The following is a 17,270-nucleotide window of genomic DNA, read 5'->3' on the forward strand; positions in this document are numbered from 1 at the left end:
ATTGGATGGCAATCCGGAGGCGGACACTTAATTGATTGCCCCCTGGAAAGGGCAACCAGAGGGCCCACTTCACCAAAGTTACGGTTCCTGACCCAATACTCGCCCCATCATTTTCCCAGAGACTAAGGGGGTAAGATTTCACCTAAAGAATCGATTCAAATAACCTTTTCTATACCAGATTGGACTCCATGCAATCTAGACTGAGCAAGATTGTAAGTCATACAGGGGTTTTATACAAGCAGATAGAAGAGATGGTGATGAAAATATCAACAGCATCATTATCAGGATCGTTGTCATTGGTAACAAACTGCAGTGACTCATTGAAGGCATATCAATATAATACCATCAGTTAAAACAAAAGTCCCTTCTGGGCTAAGTTGGTAAAAGTATCAAAAATGTAACCCCCATTTTGAAATTAAAACCAGAGCAAATATCACAAATTAGCCTGTTGCTTTTAATACATTTTTTAAAAAACAGGCACTGGTGCCTTTTTATATCTATTCACATTCAGGTGAAACCATGCCAATTTTACTATTTACATCAGGGTGTTACATTGCTAAATTCCATTGGTATATCTGTTTGACTAAGAAAATTAATGGTACATTATCAAGCCTTATATTGGAGCAATCATCATATCGATGATAGCAAGGATAGAACAGCTCTACCCAGTTAAGCTGAATGCATATTTTATAAAATGTAACTAAACCATAAAATAGTTTTCTTCCAGTTGGGCCAAGATATATACATTGGAAGTAATTTTCAACCTCAATTTATTTGTGGCACCCTGGCAGAGCAGAGTGCCTGCCATTTCTAGAACCTGTCTGATTTTCACTCCGTTATTATTTCGGCAACGTGCACCTTAAGATCAGGTTTACCCTCGTTTTGGGCAGAGCTACACTCTCTGTTCTGCATTAATTTTGCACAGTGATTCTACTCCCAGAAGAGCATACCTTTCAAAACCACTGCATAATTTCCTCTAGCCATCCTTATGCAAGATTCCCAAAACAGTACAGCTCAAGGCTTTGCAGTCCTGCCACACCCAGTCATGAATGGTGGTAGACAATGAAATAACTCATTGGAGGAGGAGATTGTGTGAATGTTCCAATCATCAACAGCGATGACAGAGCCCAACGTGAGTGAAAAAGATTAGGCTGAAGCATCCATAACCATCTTCAGCCAAAGTGTCAAATGGAAGATCTATCTCGGTCTCCTCCGAAGGTCCTCACCATCACAGGTGCCAGTCTTCAAACAATTTGATTTACTCTACATGATATCAAGAGATAGCTGAGTGGACTGGATACAGCAAAGGCTATGGGTCCTGATAACACCCTAGCTGAAGCACTGAATGTTGTGATGGTGTTAGTTACAGAACAAGTCTGTTAAAGAAATCTTCTGTATGTTAACAGCAAGTCGTTATTAACTATTTCTAACTTGTTGGCCAGGGGCTGCAGCCAAACTGCTGACACAGGCAAAAGCAACTTTTGACCTGAAGTAACCTGAGTCCAGTCACTGGCCTGAGCTGGCTGGAACCGGTTTGAAGTAGCTGAGTTTCTTGAAGAACAAAGGGAATGAGGTGAGACACAAGTCCTTATTTAGGAAAGGCGTAACGAGGTAATGCTACCTAAGTGCTTGGGACAAAGCCAATGAGAAGATGCCACAGACAAGGCAAGCAGGCCGAAACCAACGGGAGAGAGAGACAGCACAGCTTGGAGAGATAAGATTTCGGCATAAGAATGAAGAATTTCGGGCGTGGAGCCAACGAGAACTCCGGAGACCAACCACCGCAGAAGCAGAAGAACCTACATCAACAACGTAGAGATGCAAGAGAGAGAGAACAGAATGCCTGGCCAGCATCAGCTCTCCTTTTCGGGTATTAGCTTTTATATTCTGTGACCACTCAGGGAGTGTCAGAGAAACCTAGTGGGTGTTCGTTTAGATCCTAGTTTTGGGTATAAAACAGTATAAGCTGCTGTAAACTGCATGTCTATATTTAACCAGACATATAAGCTATATGTAGATGATCTAACGACATGAATAAAACAAATTTAGAGTTAAGAGAGAATTGACTCTTCCCCTCTTTGTACTAAGCCAATAACCGTTACTGGTGACCTCCGGCAACAAACTGTATACATATATACAGTAAAGGGTACAGGTAAGGAGCTATCCCCATGTCTAGGTCTTAACACATTTCTGTTCAATATCACGCTGATCCTAGGTCTGGGTCATGTGCCTTCTTACATCATTGTGTGGGCGATACTGTACTCAGTCCCACATTAACCCTGTATGTGTCAGACCCTTATGCTACACCTCTCCCTGAATCTTTATCCCATGGTTATGGAGATACACTAGTTTACTTTGTGTCTTACATTGTTATATGCCTTATGCATTTACCTTGTTGTTACTGCCTTAATGCTATTCCAACATTATTGCTAGTACTGTAATAGCATTATTACAACATTCTCACTGCCCCATCTCCGCCCTTCAAGTCCTTGAAATTGGAGGTTTAAACAGTCTGGAGGCCTTATAACCCATCCTCATCTCGTTCGCCATTCTGTCGGAGGAGTGGTAGGCTCTGTTGGTTCTGGTTCTTGCTGTTGGCTTGGAGATTAGACTGGCATTTGGGAATGTTTCTGTTCTTTTCTTCCATTGCTTTATGTTGAACCATGCCTGGTCTGTTCAGGTGTTGCATCGATCCATGGTTACTGTTTTGCAGAGTGGACAAGCATGGTACATTCATCTCTTTGGTGCTGCTTTTTCTTCTTCTTTCTCTGTACGGGCCATCTGGAAACCCTCTGAGGCTGAGGAAGAGCATTCCTGTGGCAAGAAGAAGGTTTAGTGGTGTGCTCACCTCTGCGTTTTGTTGTCGATGGTGAGAGAGTGCTACCAGGTTCCAGCAGCCTTTGTGTTTGTGGCATGCTGGCTGGAAGTTGCAGCGTGTGCACAGTGATTGATATATTAACCAGCTGTACCATCGCCTTAGTTAGAGGTAGAGGCTTCTCAGACTGTTGATCATTCTCTGGTACCACTTCCACTGGAGGCATCATGGTAATATCATGGGCAGGAGGCTGGTCTGACCACTGGGGACTTTCCGGGACCTGGAATGATAATGGACAAACCTGTTACACAAAGAGAAGAGAGATCAAAGGTGAAATCCGAGTCTGAATACTCTTTAGTGTTTGAGGACTCAGGAACGTGCTGTTCTAGCTGGCTAACGACAGTGGTAGTCTTGAAATTTTCCGGCGTCTGGAGGAGATCCAGGGCTACGCAGGCATCCCTGCTCAGGAGAGAGAAAGGCTGATTACAGATGACCTACATCAGTTCAAAGATCTATTTGTTGGCATACCTCAGTGGTTCCAGAATCAGGTCAATGACCGGGAGTTGGATTCCTCCTGCCCTGTAAAGTGGACTGTCCATTTTTCGAAGCCAGAAGCCTTCAAGCTATAGTTCACTGTCTGGCAAGAATGTCACACTGGCATCTGACTCAAATTTAAAATTTGTTACATGACGATTTAAAAGGATGTCAGCATTCCAAACTAAAGAACCGCAACCTTTGACCTCACCCTAGAAGCATGGCTATGTGTCTCACATTGCCATTCACTTTGCCACTGCATAGTAGCCGTGTGAAAATAGTGGTATTTTCCACTAACAAGATGCTGCTGTCAGTCCGAAAGGACATTCTGCCTCACACAACTAAGCAATGTTGTGCATGAATTTAAGTGCCGTTCAGATGCCAGGTATGAAGGTTGTACATCCAATGATTGGCTAAGCGAATCAAACAGCATGTTCCTTTGGTTGTTCACCACAGAGTACAAACTGTACTCAACCAAACCATGCTTGCAAAACCAAAAACAAACCGTCTACTGTTGGATGTAATTCTGAGATTGGGCAGCACTTGCTAAACATTCTGAGTGCGCTAATAGTTACACTAACAACCAATTTGCAATAATCAATCAAGTTTGTAGTGTGGCTCATTTATACCTGCTAGAAGTGACATACATTCATACACAGGCACCTGTTCTCTGCCAAAAGAAAGGGAATATGTTCAAGCCTTGCGACTTTTTTGAATTACCCAGGAGCTTAGGGATCTTATAGTTCTCCATTGCTTTTTCCATGGCATCATTTTGGCCAATCAGATTTGACTTGCCAACCAATCAGCACCCTTTTTTCCTGTGGTATAAATTATTGTGATTGTTTGATATTTGCCATTTCTTGCATTTGCCCTGATGAGTATAAGACAAAAAGCTTCAGCCACATATCTCTCTTTTCAGCAAAATTCAAAAACTAAATTCCAGAGATAAGGTGAAAGTGATTTCCCTTGACATCAAGGCAGTGTTCGACCAAGTATGGCATCAAAGAACTCTAGAAATATTGAAGTAAATAGGGAGACTTGAGAGGAAAATTCTCCACTACCTGGAGCTATATTGAGTATACGGGAAAATGGGTATGATTGTTAAGGTCAATCATCTCAGCCCCAGGACACTGCTGCAGGAGTAAATACTGTACCCACAAGATTAAAGGCTGGGAATTCAGCAGTGAGTAACACACCTCTTAGCTTGCCAAAGCCTTTCTATAGCCTACAAGTGTGATGGAATGCTTTCTGCCTGCCTGAATGAGTGCTGCTCCAACAACACACAAGGAGCCCGACACCATCCAAAACAATGTAACCCACTTGATCATGTAATGCCCACTTCCATCAGGACCTGCTAGATGTCGATCTGCAATGGGAACCCTGGGTATTTTTCTCTCCTTAACCTATGGCTGTTGAAGACACTTGTTTTTGTCCCACCACCAGTGAGATCAACTAACTCAATGAAATTAGCAAATCTTCAAACCAAATAACTCAAGACATATTAGATAATCAAATCCATGACCTTCCTGTTCTCTGTAGTTCAGTTACTCACTGCTGAGCCATTGGAACAGCCATGCATTTTCTTTTTAATTCAAAGTTCTAGCTAATGATATTGTAGCTATTAAAATCTTCTAGACTGTTTCATCCTCAAAAGGTCCTGTTCTTGCACCTTCTAAGAACATTGTTGGAAAATAAAACAGACAAACTCAACGTGTGATTACAGTCCTATGCTTCCATTACTGAAGGTTACAATTGCTCCACCAAACATTCTATTGTTTAGTAAAGAATGTGAGATGGGGTAAGGAGAGGGACAGCCTGTCTGCATCTGGCAAACTGTTCCAGTTTTATCTCCATGAGTGCTCCATCCAGCTCTGTCTCTTTTCCACCAAGAAAATAAAGATGTTAAACAACACGTTACAATTGATTGTTGGCTCCATGGGGTATGTGTGCAAATATCTACACTAATCTGGAATCAACTACCTTGTTCTCATGCCCACCGTGTTGCCTAGAGCCACTAGTTTCAACTGGGAATGAAGCCATTAAATTGTGTAGCAACATTGTTAAGCTCCATCAGCTGGAAACAGGCATTTTTCCTCTAGTAATGAACACAGAGCAGAATCAAACACACATTTTGTCAGTGTTATTGCTAAACATTTAGCTGTAACTCTAAAGCAGCATGTTGTGACACTGGGTCATCTTCTACATTTCATTCAGTTTAGCCATTTGGGGTCTGAATATTGTTCTTAGCTTTTAAAATTTATATTTCCTAATATATAGTGCACACAAAAATAATATTGCGTGCATAGCTAATATAATTTGTACAAAGAAGAATTAATCAGAATCACAAAATACTGCTAATATTGAAAGACAAAATGAACTATGACATTAAAGAAGGTGCAGCTAGCCAATCCTTTTGTCTTTGCAGATCAGTTGGGTGATTTCCATGAAGTCTTGCAGGCTACATATATGCTTTAAATCATGTACCTGTTACTTTTTATAGATGCAAACTATGGGATCATAATGAATCTTGGGGCAGGATTTTCTGCCTGTTGGGCGGGCGGGGGTGGGCCCGACCCAATCTCCGGCGGGTGGGGAGCCAATCCCCACCAGAGAAGCGGGCCCCGTCGCCATTTTACGTGGGCGGGGGGGATTCTCCAAAAGCAAGAGCGCGCTCTTTCGCACATGCGCATGAAAGAGCGCACATCTCCCTGGGGCTAAATGCTGCCTCAGGGAGATCGCTTACACTGTGAAAAATATGAAAACTAGAAAAAAAAAAATTCCCTAACATCTCCCCCTCATGGGACATGTTCATAATTTACAAAATAACTTTATTAAACTTTTTAAAACCCTGCATGAAACCTCATCCCCCCGGTGGATGAGGTTTCATGTTTTATCTATTAGCCGCCGGGGCTCCTGGCCTGCCCACCAACCTTAAGGTTGGACGAGCAGGTCCTTTAATTGTATAATTGATCCTGTCAATGGCCTCAATTGGCCATTGACAGGTCGGCGGGCCAGCAGCTGATTTCACTGTGCCCCCGCCTTTCTGAAAATTTAAATAGACCATGATGATGTCGTGGGTTCCGCCCAACGTCATCCCGTGTCATTTTACGCGTCGGCGAGCGGGCCCCGCCCCCTGCTCGCCGACGGCAAAATTCTGCCCTTGGTGTTCTGATTTTGGATTTTCCACTACTTAAGCAGCAAAACTAAGAACAGGCCTTTCCCAAACTCTAGTCTCATAAAATTCAAATAGGACAAACCAACAAATAAGAAATAACACTGAGATTCAATAGCCAAATTGCATGGCCGCAGGCTATAGTTTGGATAGCCTTTTCTTAAAAGGACAGGACAGGTCATCAGCAAAATGTCACATCTGTGCTCAGGGTCACCTGTAAGAAACACCATAGAAGATTGTGTGGTATATGTATATGAAGAAAGGGTAGAGTAATTCTATTATTCTTTTGTCCGTGCATTTTTTTTTGTTGTTTCTAGTCTTGGATGATATCCTAGACATCAGGGCCCCAGCTTTTTCATGTTATTGCACACCTTCACTAACTGATAAATCATGAAGGAAAGTATGAATTAGTGAAGTTATTCAGCATGTTTTGTTCAATCTTCAAAGAGAACCTATGGTCCTTCTAATCACAGCATCCAACTGACTCTTGGATGATTTCAATGTTTATGCATCTACAACCATGACATGAGCACCATGCCAGGTATAAAATATTCTCTAATACCTGATACACACAAATATCAGTTCTGAACTTGTCTGCAGCCATAGTTTAACTTGAAATTGTTGTTCAGATGAACTTCTATTCCATTAAGTAACCTATATATATTTATAAAGCCTCCTCACGTTCAATTTCTTATAGAAATAAAAAGCTCTGGATTTTCTAACCTCTCCTCATAATTTAGTGCTCTGATGCTGGACATCAGTATTCTGAACCTTTTCTGCATTGACTCCAAATTTAGCATATTTCCCTTATCCCTCGGAGTACCAAGTGATCCAAACATAATTATTCCAGTGTAATCTATGCAAGTTTACCAAATGGCAAAGAATTAACGAAATACAATTAGTGTATATAAATTGCTAAATTGCAAATACTTGTTTTTTTTACATGTACAAAGATTTACTTACTAGATTTCCATTTCATCTTCTGGTTTGGATTAATTCTAGTTCTGTTGAGAAATGTCCTCCTGTATAATTTTCTGATGTGCTAGCCATTCCTGCTAATCACCTTATTAGCAAGAGTGGAAGCTTTTCTCTTTGAACAATGTGCTATGTAATAGGTTCCAGCTGAGAGATGTCCAGGTGCATTTCAATAAAGTGGGCAGGATTTTTGTGCCAGGCATATAACACTTTGACTGAAACTATTTGATTGCTTTTTTGAAAGATTACCTCATTATATCATTTTTCAACATACAATTATGTAAATTATTTCCAAGATTGTAACTTTTTAACTTGTCAATCATGCCAGGCTGCTAAGTGAGTAGCAGAGGGACAAAATATAATTGCTTTAAATTCAATTCAGCCATTTTTCAGTTTTAAATTTAACTGGATTTGAATTGCGATCTTTATTTTTTGCCCCATCTACTAGTTAGTGCTATTGATCTCAGTGATCAAATTATGGGTTTATTCACCCTTAAAAGGCTTAAATTTTATTATTTTATCATGTCACAACTTAGATCATGATGCCTACAGATTGTACAATAACATATATCGGTAAACCCATGTTGACTGTACAACTGTAAAAACTATATGACTGTAAAAACTGAGATTCGATACTCAACTTATTATTCTTGTAGCAGTACAATGTTCAAAAGCCCAAGTGCTTCCCAAAATTGATTGGAAAAGGGAAAAAGAACAAGCTTGAAAGCTGTAAAGAGTGGTGGATCAATTTAGCCATCACAAATCAGGTGTCATTTTATTAATGGGCCAAAATATGAAATACTAATGAGGCAAAATTAGTTTCTGTTTTCTAAAGCATAATCTGTCAGTTTGATTTGTGCAATTTTATGCTTGAAATGCCTTCTTTCAATATGAAGCTGCCTGTCTCTATTTTCTCACAGACCCTTCTTTATCCGTACCTTTATATATATGCCTGCCTGACGCTCCAATTGTGCTGGTCTCCAGGCTCAATTCTACAGTGTTCCCAGTTTCCTCTTAACTGATTTGATGCTTAACATTTAGCAAGCACTCTGCAAGCTTGCTTGTGCATCTCCTTACAGCAGATGTTTTGGGCATCAGGCCACCTTCACTGGTGCTTGGTTGCATGGTTCAAGAATGGCTGGGCGCACTTTCTCATTCTCATCCTCTCATTACTAACATGCCACACTATAGGAAGAATGTGAATGCGTTGGAGAGAGTGCAGCAAAGGTTTACAAGAACGGTTCCAGGGGTGAGAAACTTGAGTTGCGAAGATAGATTGGGGAGATTAGGACTGCTCTCCTTGGAGGTTTGATAGAGGTGTTCAAAATCATGAGGGGGCTGGACAGAGTAGACAGAGCAGTGTTCCTGCTCGTAAAAAGATCGCGAACCAGAGGGCACAGAATTAAAGTGATATGCAAAAGAAGCAGATGTGATGTGAGAAAAAGCTTTTTCACACAGCGAGTGGTTCGGGTCTGGAATGCACTGCCTGGAAGTGTGGTGGAGGCAGAATCAATGAGGCATTCAAGAGGGCATTGGATGATTATTTAAATAGAAACAACGTACAGGGTTATTGGGAACAGGCAGGAGATTGGCACTGAGGCATAATGCTCATTTGGAGAGCCGGTGCAGACACGATGGGCTGAATGGCCTCCTTCTGCGTCGTAACAATTCTGTGATTCTGTGATGTAAGAAATAAAAACAGAAAGTGCTGGAAATACTCAGCTGGTCTGGCAGCATCTGTGGAGAGAGAAACAGAATTAATGAGCTGAATAAGATGGGGAGTGAATGGCTCGCCCTCCCCCTCCCTCCCCCACACCCCTGCTTCTCTTATTTTATTTTTCATCTCCCACCTGAACCTTCTGCATTCCGCTTGGTTCTCAGTTGTATTTTCTGCCTGACACATGTCATAAGCACACTTTTTCTTCTTCTATCTCCTTTTCATCCAGTGAGCTCTGGATTTGTTTGCCTTTTTGAGGGAACATACCTTGACAGTGCCCGAACCATTTCTTCTTTCATGGTAGCCCATTGTTGCCACCAACCTTTGGTTCCATTCTATCCGGCCCAGCTCCGTTCTTGCCCCATTGCAGTCAGCTCTCCCCCAGTTAATTATTCTTATTTTCTACTGTCATCCTAAACCTTACGATGCAATGATCACTGTCTCCTAAATTTTCCCCCACTGACACTTGATCTGCTTGGCTCACCTCATTTCCAAGAACCAGGTCCAACAGTGCCTCCTTTCTTGTTGGACTGGACACATGCTGCTGTAGAAAATTCTCCTGAACACAGTTTAGGAACGCTTGCCCTTCTCTGCCCTTTACACTACCACTGTTCCAGTCTACATTTGGGTAATTAAAGTCCCCTATTATGACTACTCTATAATGTCTGCATCTCTGTAATTTTCCTGCAGATTTGTTCCTCTACATCCTTCCCACTACTTGGTGGTCTATAGGCTACACCGAGCAATGTAATTACACCCTTTTTGTTCCATAGCTCTAGCCAAATTGCTTCTGTCCTTGAACCCTCTGGGACATCCTCTTTCTCCAGCACTGCAATGCTCTCCTCAACCAATAGAGCCACCCCTTCTCCTTTTCTTCCTTCCCTATCTTTTCTGAACAACTTGTACCCAGGAATATTTAACACCCATTCCTGCCCTTCTTTGAGCCAGTTCCCTGTTCCCGCCACAACATCATACTTCCACATGGTAATATGTCCCTGTGACTCCACAATCTTATTTACTGTGCTCCATGCATTCACATATATGCACAGTAGTCCTGATTTAAACTTCATGACTTTCTCCCTTACTCCTACTCCACCTATTAACCTACCATTCTCTATACCATCTGTCTCTCTCAGTATTTTGTGCACCCTGGTATTCCTCTCTAATATTCTCTCCTGACTCCCACACCCCTGCCAAGTTAGTTTACAGCCCTCCCAACAGCAGTAGGAGCTCGGAACAGGCCCGCTCAGAGTTCAAAAGGAATGTGAGAAAAGCAAATAATAAGATCACAGGAAAGCTGCAAGTTCATTGTTTGGTAAGAAACTGCAATAAGGGACAGTCTTTAAATTGCTATAAATTAGAAAAGCGCATTATTTTTGTTTTAATGATATTGCACTCACAGAGAAATCAGAAGCAGAACTCTTCTGTTTATTGTTAAAAGTGCAACAACTCACTAAGACATACTGCATGGAAATTAGTGGTAAGGAGACAAAATCTATGTTTATCTAACACCTTCAAGACCAAATTAGCTGAGAATGCTTTGGGATTTGCCCAGAAGAGAAGCCTGGCGGCTCATATAAAGGCAGTAATAACTGGACTTTTATTTTCTTTAGCTGGAGATCAGTTGGCCAATCTTGTGACACAATGCAGTTATGGGTATACAATGACAGGATGATGCAGTGGCATTGGAATATCAGGAAATTGATGTAAGTTATATTCAAGCAGCTTAGTTCGGCAAAACAAAAGGAAGTGGAGTGAAATTGTTATGATTAGGATTGCATTGGATGCATAACAAAATGATGATAGAGACTATGGTCTCATTGCCAGCAACCTTTATTTGTCCCCTATTCAAATCAGTGGGCAGAAGTTAGTGTATGGAGCTGATCTAAAAACTCCTGTTTCAGCTGTTAGCTTTGAAAAAATTGTGAAACAGATCATTCTGAATAGACAATCAGTTAATGCGGAGATAAGTTTTAACTTAAAAGTTATTTAATTGTTAAATATAGGGATAAGCTTTGATGAATACTTGAGGATAGGGCCATTGTGTGCTAGGATAGGCCTTGTGCTGAATTTATTTCAGTTGAAAGAGCACATACAGTACATGTGGCATCAATCATGGGAAGGCTCATTTAATGTTAGACCGGAGGAAGATTCGTGTCATCATCCCCACAGAAATATCTTGTTTCAGAAGTGCTTAACATCTATTCCTTCAAATTGTGATGAATGTTTGCAGAAGAGCTTCAAACCCTGGTAACAAGACCACGAAAGAGGATGATTTTTTTTTAAACCTAGCATGCTATTTTGGTCTGCAAGGAAAGCATTGCCTGAAAGGATGGTGGAAGCAGATTCGCTAGTACTTGCAAAAGGAAATTGGATGCATACTTGGAAAGGAAAAGAAATGGCAGAGCTGTGGGAAATTTGCTGGGGAAGTGGGTCTAATTGAGTAGCTCTTTTTAACGAGCTGGTGCAGGCACGACGGGCCAAGTGGCTTCTCCTGTGCTATAAGATTCTGTGGGGAGTTGGTGCTACAATCAATGAACCTATTATAACACTGCAAGTTCGATTGAGAGTTCTTGAGGAACTAAATGTACATCTTTAAACTATGGGGAAATGTAGTAATTGTAAGTTAAGCTGTTTCTTACTGTTATGGGGATCATGTGACTGTACAGATGAATCAGCCCTAAACAGGGGAATCTTAGGGGCGGAGTTTTTTAGCCTTGGCAGGAGTCTATAAGTAATGTTTACTGTTCCTTACAAGAAACTAGTCTTGCATTCGGCAAAGCTAGCCATGATGGTGGTAGCAGGCGAGGGGCCAAACCTCCTGGAGCGAAATTGGTTAAATGAGATTAAGTTAGAATGAGCTGAAATTTTCCAGTTGAGAGCAAGTGGGCTACCAGAGCTACTCCAAAGGTACACCACAGTCTTCAAGGACAAACTGGGGAAAATCCAAGGGCTGCAGGCAAAAATTCATGTGGATCCGGATGCAACCCATCACTTCATGAAGGCGACACCAGCACCATACGCACTGTGAGAAAAAATTGACACTGAACTGGACAGACTAGAGAAATTGGGCGTTATACCACCTGTGCAGTTCTCAGAATGGGTAGCACCCATAGTCCATGTCCTTAAACCTGACCAAAGCGTCCAAATTTATGGAGGCTACAAACTGATAGTTAATAAAGTAGCCAAGCTGGATAGGCACCCCATTCCAAAAATCGAAGACCTGTTTGCCAAGCTGGCAGGTGGGACAATGTACACAGAGCTTGACATGAGTCATTCTTATCAACAATTAGAGTTAGATAATGCCTCCTGGGAATTTGTCACAATTAATACCCACAAAGGGTTGTACCAATATACACAATTGCCTTTCAGTGTCTCCTCAGCTTGTGCCATCTTTCAGAGAACAATAAAAAGCTTACTACAGGGACTGCCCCAGGTTGTAGTCTATTTAGACGATGTATTGGTGACGGGATTCACTGAAAAAGATCATTTGGAAAACTTCGAAGAAGTCTTAAAATGTTTTTTGCAAGCTGGAGTGTGTTTAAAAAAAGAAAAGTACACGGTCCAAGTGAGGGAAGTAATTTATTTGGGTCACCGGGTAGATTCACAGGGCCTCCACTCGGTTGAGGAGAAAGGGAGAGCCATAAGAGAGGCACCTGCGCCAAAGAACGCCTCAGAGTTCAAATCATTCCTAGGAATGATCAGCTATTATGGGCTTTTCTTAACCAATTTGTCTACAGTGCTGGCCCCCCTGCATTCTCTACTCAAAAAAGAACCAATGTTGGTCTTGGGAGGCATCCCAGGAAGAAGCATTCATAAAGGTGAAACAAATGTTTCAGTCGTCCAAACTATTAGTACATTATGACCAGATGAAAGAATTGGTGCTGACATGCGACACATCTCCCTATGGAGTGGGAGCAGTGCTTTCTCATTGGATGGACGATGGCACGGAACGACCAATAGGTTACGTATCAAGAATGCTCACCACAGTGGAAAAGGGACACTCATAGATAGAAAAAGAAAGCCTGCCCATCATCTTTGATGTCAAGAAATTTCACCAGTATGTACATGGCCACCATTTTACAATCATTTCAGATCACAAACCACTTGTTTAGTGAGGAAAAGGCTATACCACCCATAGTTGCAGCAAGAATACAACAATGGGCCTTAATTCTGGCAGCATATGAATACCCTTTTGTACATAGGCCTGGCATTTAAATAGCAAATGCCAATGCCCTTAGTTATTTACCTTTACAAGAAAACAATGAGCACAGGAATTTGTTTTACTGTTAAATTTCTTAGATTCCTCGCCAGTATGCGCTAGACAGACCAGAGACTGGATAAGTCGGGACCCAGTCCTATCTCAAGTACGAGGACAAGTGCTGCATGGTTGATCACAGGAGCCCAGATCTGATTAAATGAAACCATACTTCAACAGAAGACATGAAATAACCAGCCAGGATGGCATCTTATTGTGGCGAGCACGAGTGATAGTTCCTCCAAAGGAAAGGGAACCACTTTTAATTGAACTACACAATGCCCATCCACGAATTTCCTGAACAAAGATCATAACATGCAGCTACCTATAGTGACCTGGGATGAATGTTGAAATAGAGAGTTTAGTAAAGCACTGTTTGCAATGTCAGCAAATACAAAAGTTTTGCCAGCGACAGCTCTATTACATCCATGGAAGTGGCCAGGTGGACCCTGGGTATGGTTACACATTGACTATGTTGGACCTTTCCTGGGAGCCATATTTCTGCTCATTGTCAATGCCCATTCAAATTGGTTGGACATATATGAGGTGAAGTCACCAACCTCGACTGCTACAATTGAGAAACTACATCAAAGCTTTGCCATTCACGGATCATCAGAAGTAGTCATTCCTGATAACCGCACAGCATTTACGAGTGCTGAATTTCAACGGTGTATCAGCCTTAACGGCTGTTTATTGGCTAAAAATGACACTGTACCACCCTTCCTCAAATGGACTGGCCGAAAGGGCGGTTCAAATGTTCAAGGCAGGTATGAAAAAGCTAACTGGCAATTTCTTAGCAACCAAGCCAGCATGCTTTCTTTTTCATTTTAGGGCTACCCCTCACACAACAACAGGTGCCACACCTGCGGAATTATTGTTGAAACGCCGTCTCAGGATGAGATTGAGCTTAATAATGTCGAATTTAGAGGGGAAGGTGGGAAGGAGTCAGGGAAGCCAGAAAACTAGACACGACTGGCATAGGGGTGAGAGGAAATTTACTGAGGGAGAGAAGGTATATGTGAAGAACTTTGGAGAAGGACCAAAGTGGTTACCGGGTGAAATAAACGTGGTGACTGGACCTCTATCTTACCACATGGAGGTGGAAGGCCAGATCATATGGAAACATTGTGGACCATTTAAGGAAGAGAAAGACAAATCACCAAGATATGGTTCCACCAGTGATCATGACCGGGTCAGCGTTTCTGTTGAGGATACTCAACCCAGAACTGACTTGTCTGATGTTCCTGTAAGAGTTGAGGATACAGAGCTGCAAGTGCCCACCGAAGCACCTGATGTTCAGGCAACTCCGGAAAAGGAGGTTCCTGATAAAGAATCTGAAGTTGTGGAGCTGTGACATTCCACACGTACCAGGAAGCCACCTGAAAGGCTGAACTGATAAATTCCTTACCCAATGTAAATATCTTGAAAAATATGTATCTGTAAATATATGTATAGCCGAGTTAAAGGGGGAGGAATGTAGTAATTATGGTTTTATTTAGTCTGTAATGTACCTTTAAGAATAATACTTGTTAAGGAAGGTCACATGATCTGTAGTAACCAATAGGAGAGTAGCATGGGCTACCTCAGGAGTCAGTAGTCTAAAGATGGAGTTGGAGTAGAAAGCACACGTGTAGTTGCTGCTGAGTACTTTGTAAATGAACTTAATGTTTCCACCCAAGAAGTGTCTGCCAATCAACTCTATCAGTAGTAGAAGCTCAGTCACCCTCACAGTGCCGTTCTGCAGCTAGGGTTGTAACAGCAGAAGGACCTTGCCTTCTGGGCTGTGACTGGTTGAAAGAAAGGAATTCCAGAGTTGTTGAAAAAATATGACAGAGTATTCCGAGACGATATGGGAAAAATCAAAGGTCTACAAACTGAAATATACGCGGACCCTGAAGCAACATCCCGGCTTTTTAAGGCAAGACCTGTGCCTTATGCTTTAAAAGAAAAGGTAATTGCGGAATTCTGTCATTTGGAGAAGTTAGAAATAGTACAGCCAGTCCAGTTTTCAGAATGGGCAGCACCCATAGTCCCTGTGATGAAACTGGACCAAACCATTTGCATCTGCAGAGATTATAAATTAACTGAGAACATGGCTGCGAAATTAGACAAATACCCCCCAATCCCAAGGACTGAAGATCTGTATGCTAAACTTACAGGATGAAGATCCTACACGAAACTGGAAATGAGTCATGTGTACCAACAGCTTGAGCTGGACAACACATCAAAAAGTTATGTCACCATAAACACACACATGGACCTGTGCCAATATACACGCCTACTCTTCGGTGTGTTATCTGTCTGTGTGATTTTCCAAAGAACCATGGAAAGCTTACTACAAGGACTTCCCCAAGTTATAGTGTACCTAGATGACATCCTCATCACAGGATGCACAGAACCAGGACATTTGGCAAACCTGGAAGAGGTTCTGAAGAGATTTTTAGAGGCTGGTGTTTGTTTAAAAAAAGAAAAGTGCACCTTCCAATCAAAGGAAGCTACATATTTGGTCATCAAGTGGATGCCCAAGGGTTGCATCCATTAGAGGAGAAGGTCAGGACCATCAAGGAAGCACCCTCTCCTACCAACATGGAGCTCATGGAGCTCAATCTTTTTTGGGCATGGTAAACTATTACGATCAATTTTTGCCTAATCATCTACAGTGTTAGCCCCTTTACACTTATTATTGAAGAAGATCCACAGATGGTCCTGGAAGGCACAGCAAGAGGAAGCTTTCACAAGAGTTAAGAAGCTTTTACACTCGCCACATCTGTTAGTGCACTATGACCCATCTAAGGAATTGATACTCACTTGCGATGCATCTCCCTACAGAATGGGAGCAGTATTGTCACACAAGATGGAGGATGGATCTGAAAGACCGATAGGATATGTATCCAGGACCCTTTCTGCAGCCGAGAAAGGTTACTGTCAAATTGAAAAAGAGGGCTTATCTATCATATTTGGAGTAAAGGTGTTCCATAAATATTTGTATGGTTGACACTTCGCCATAGTGTCAGATCTCAAACCACTGTTAGGTTTGTTCAGTGAAGATAAGGCAATCCCACCGATAGCCTCTGCTAGAATTCAAAGATGGACTTTAATTTTGTCAGCATATAAGTACACTTTTATGCACTGTCCGGGTGTACATATAGTAAATGCAGATGCCCTCAGTCGTCTCCCTTTGCCTGATAGTATTACACATGTTCCAGTACCTCAAGAGGTAGCACTTGCATTGAATTTCCTGGACTCACCAGTATGCGCGAGACAAATAAAGAATTGGACAAACCAGGATCCAATTTTAGCAAAAGTCCATGAACAAGTATTGCAAAGATGGTCAAATGTATAAATCCCTGAGGAATTAAAACTATTCTTTGTACGTAAATCCGAGCTCAGTTGTCAAGATGGTATCTTATTATGGAGAGCAAGAGTCATCGTCCCTGTACAAGGAAGAGAACCATTATTAGAAGAACTTCATAATGCACAACCTGGTATTTCGAAAATGAAGATGCTCGAAGTTATATCTGGTGGCCAGGTACAGACAGTGATATAGAAAAAATGGTGAAACTGTCTCCAATGTCAGCAACAGCAGAAGTTGTCCGTTTCAGCTCCACTGCATCCGTGGGAGCGACCTGGTCGACTCTGGGTGAGACTACATATCGACTATGTAGGTCCATTTCTAGGTACCATGTTTCTTGTCATTATCAATGCACATTCCAAATGGACGGACGTGTTTGAAGTGAGATCATCTACACCGTCTGCAACTATTGAAAAACTGCGCCAGAGTTTCAGTGCTCATGGTTTA

This window comes from Cetorhinus maximus, chromosome 19, assembly GCF_964194155.1.
Source record: "Cetorhinus maximus chromosome 19, sCetMax3.hap1.1, whole genome shotgun sequence".
In the NCBI taxonomy this organism is placed as follows: domain Eukaryota; kingdom Metazoa; phylum Chordata; class Chondrichthyes; order Lamniformes; family Cetorhinidae; genus Cetorhinus; species Cetorhinus maximus.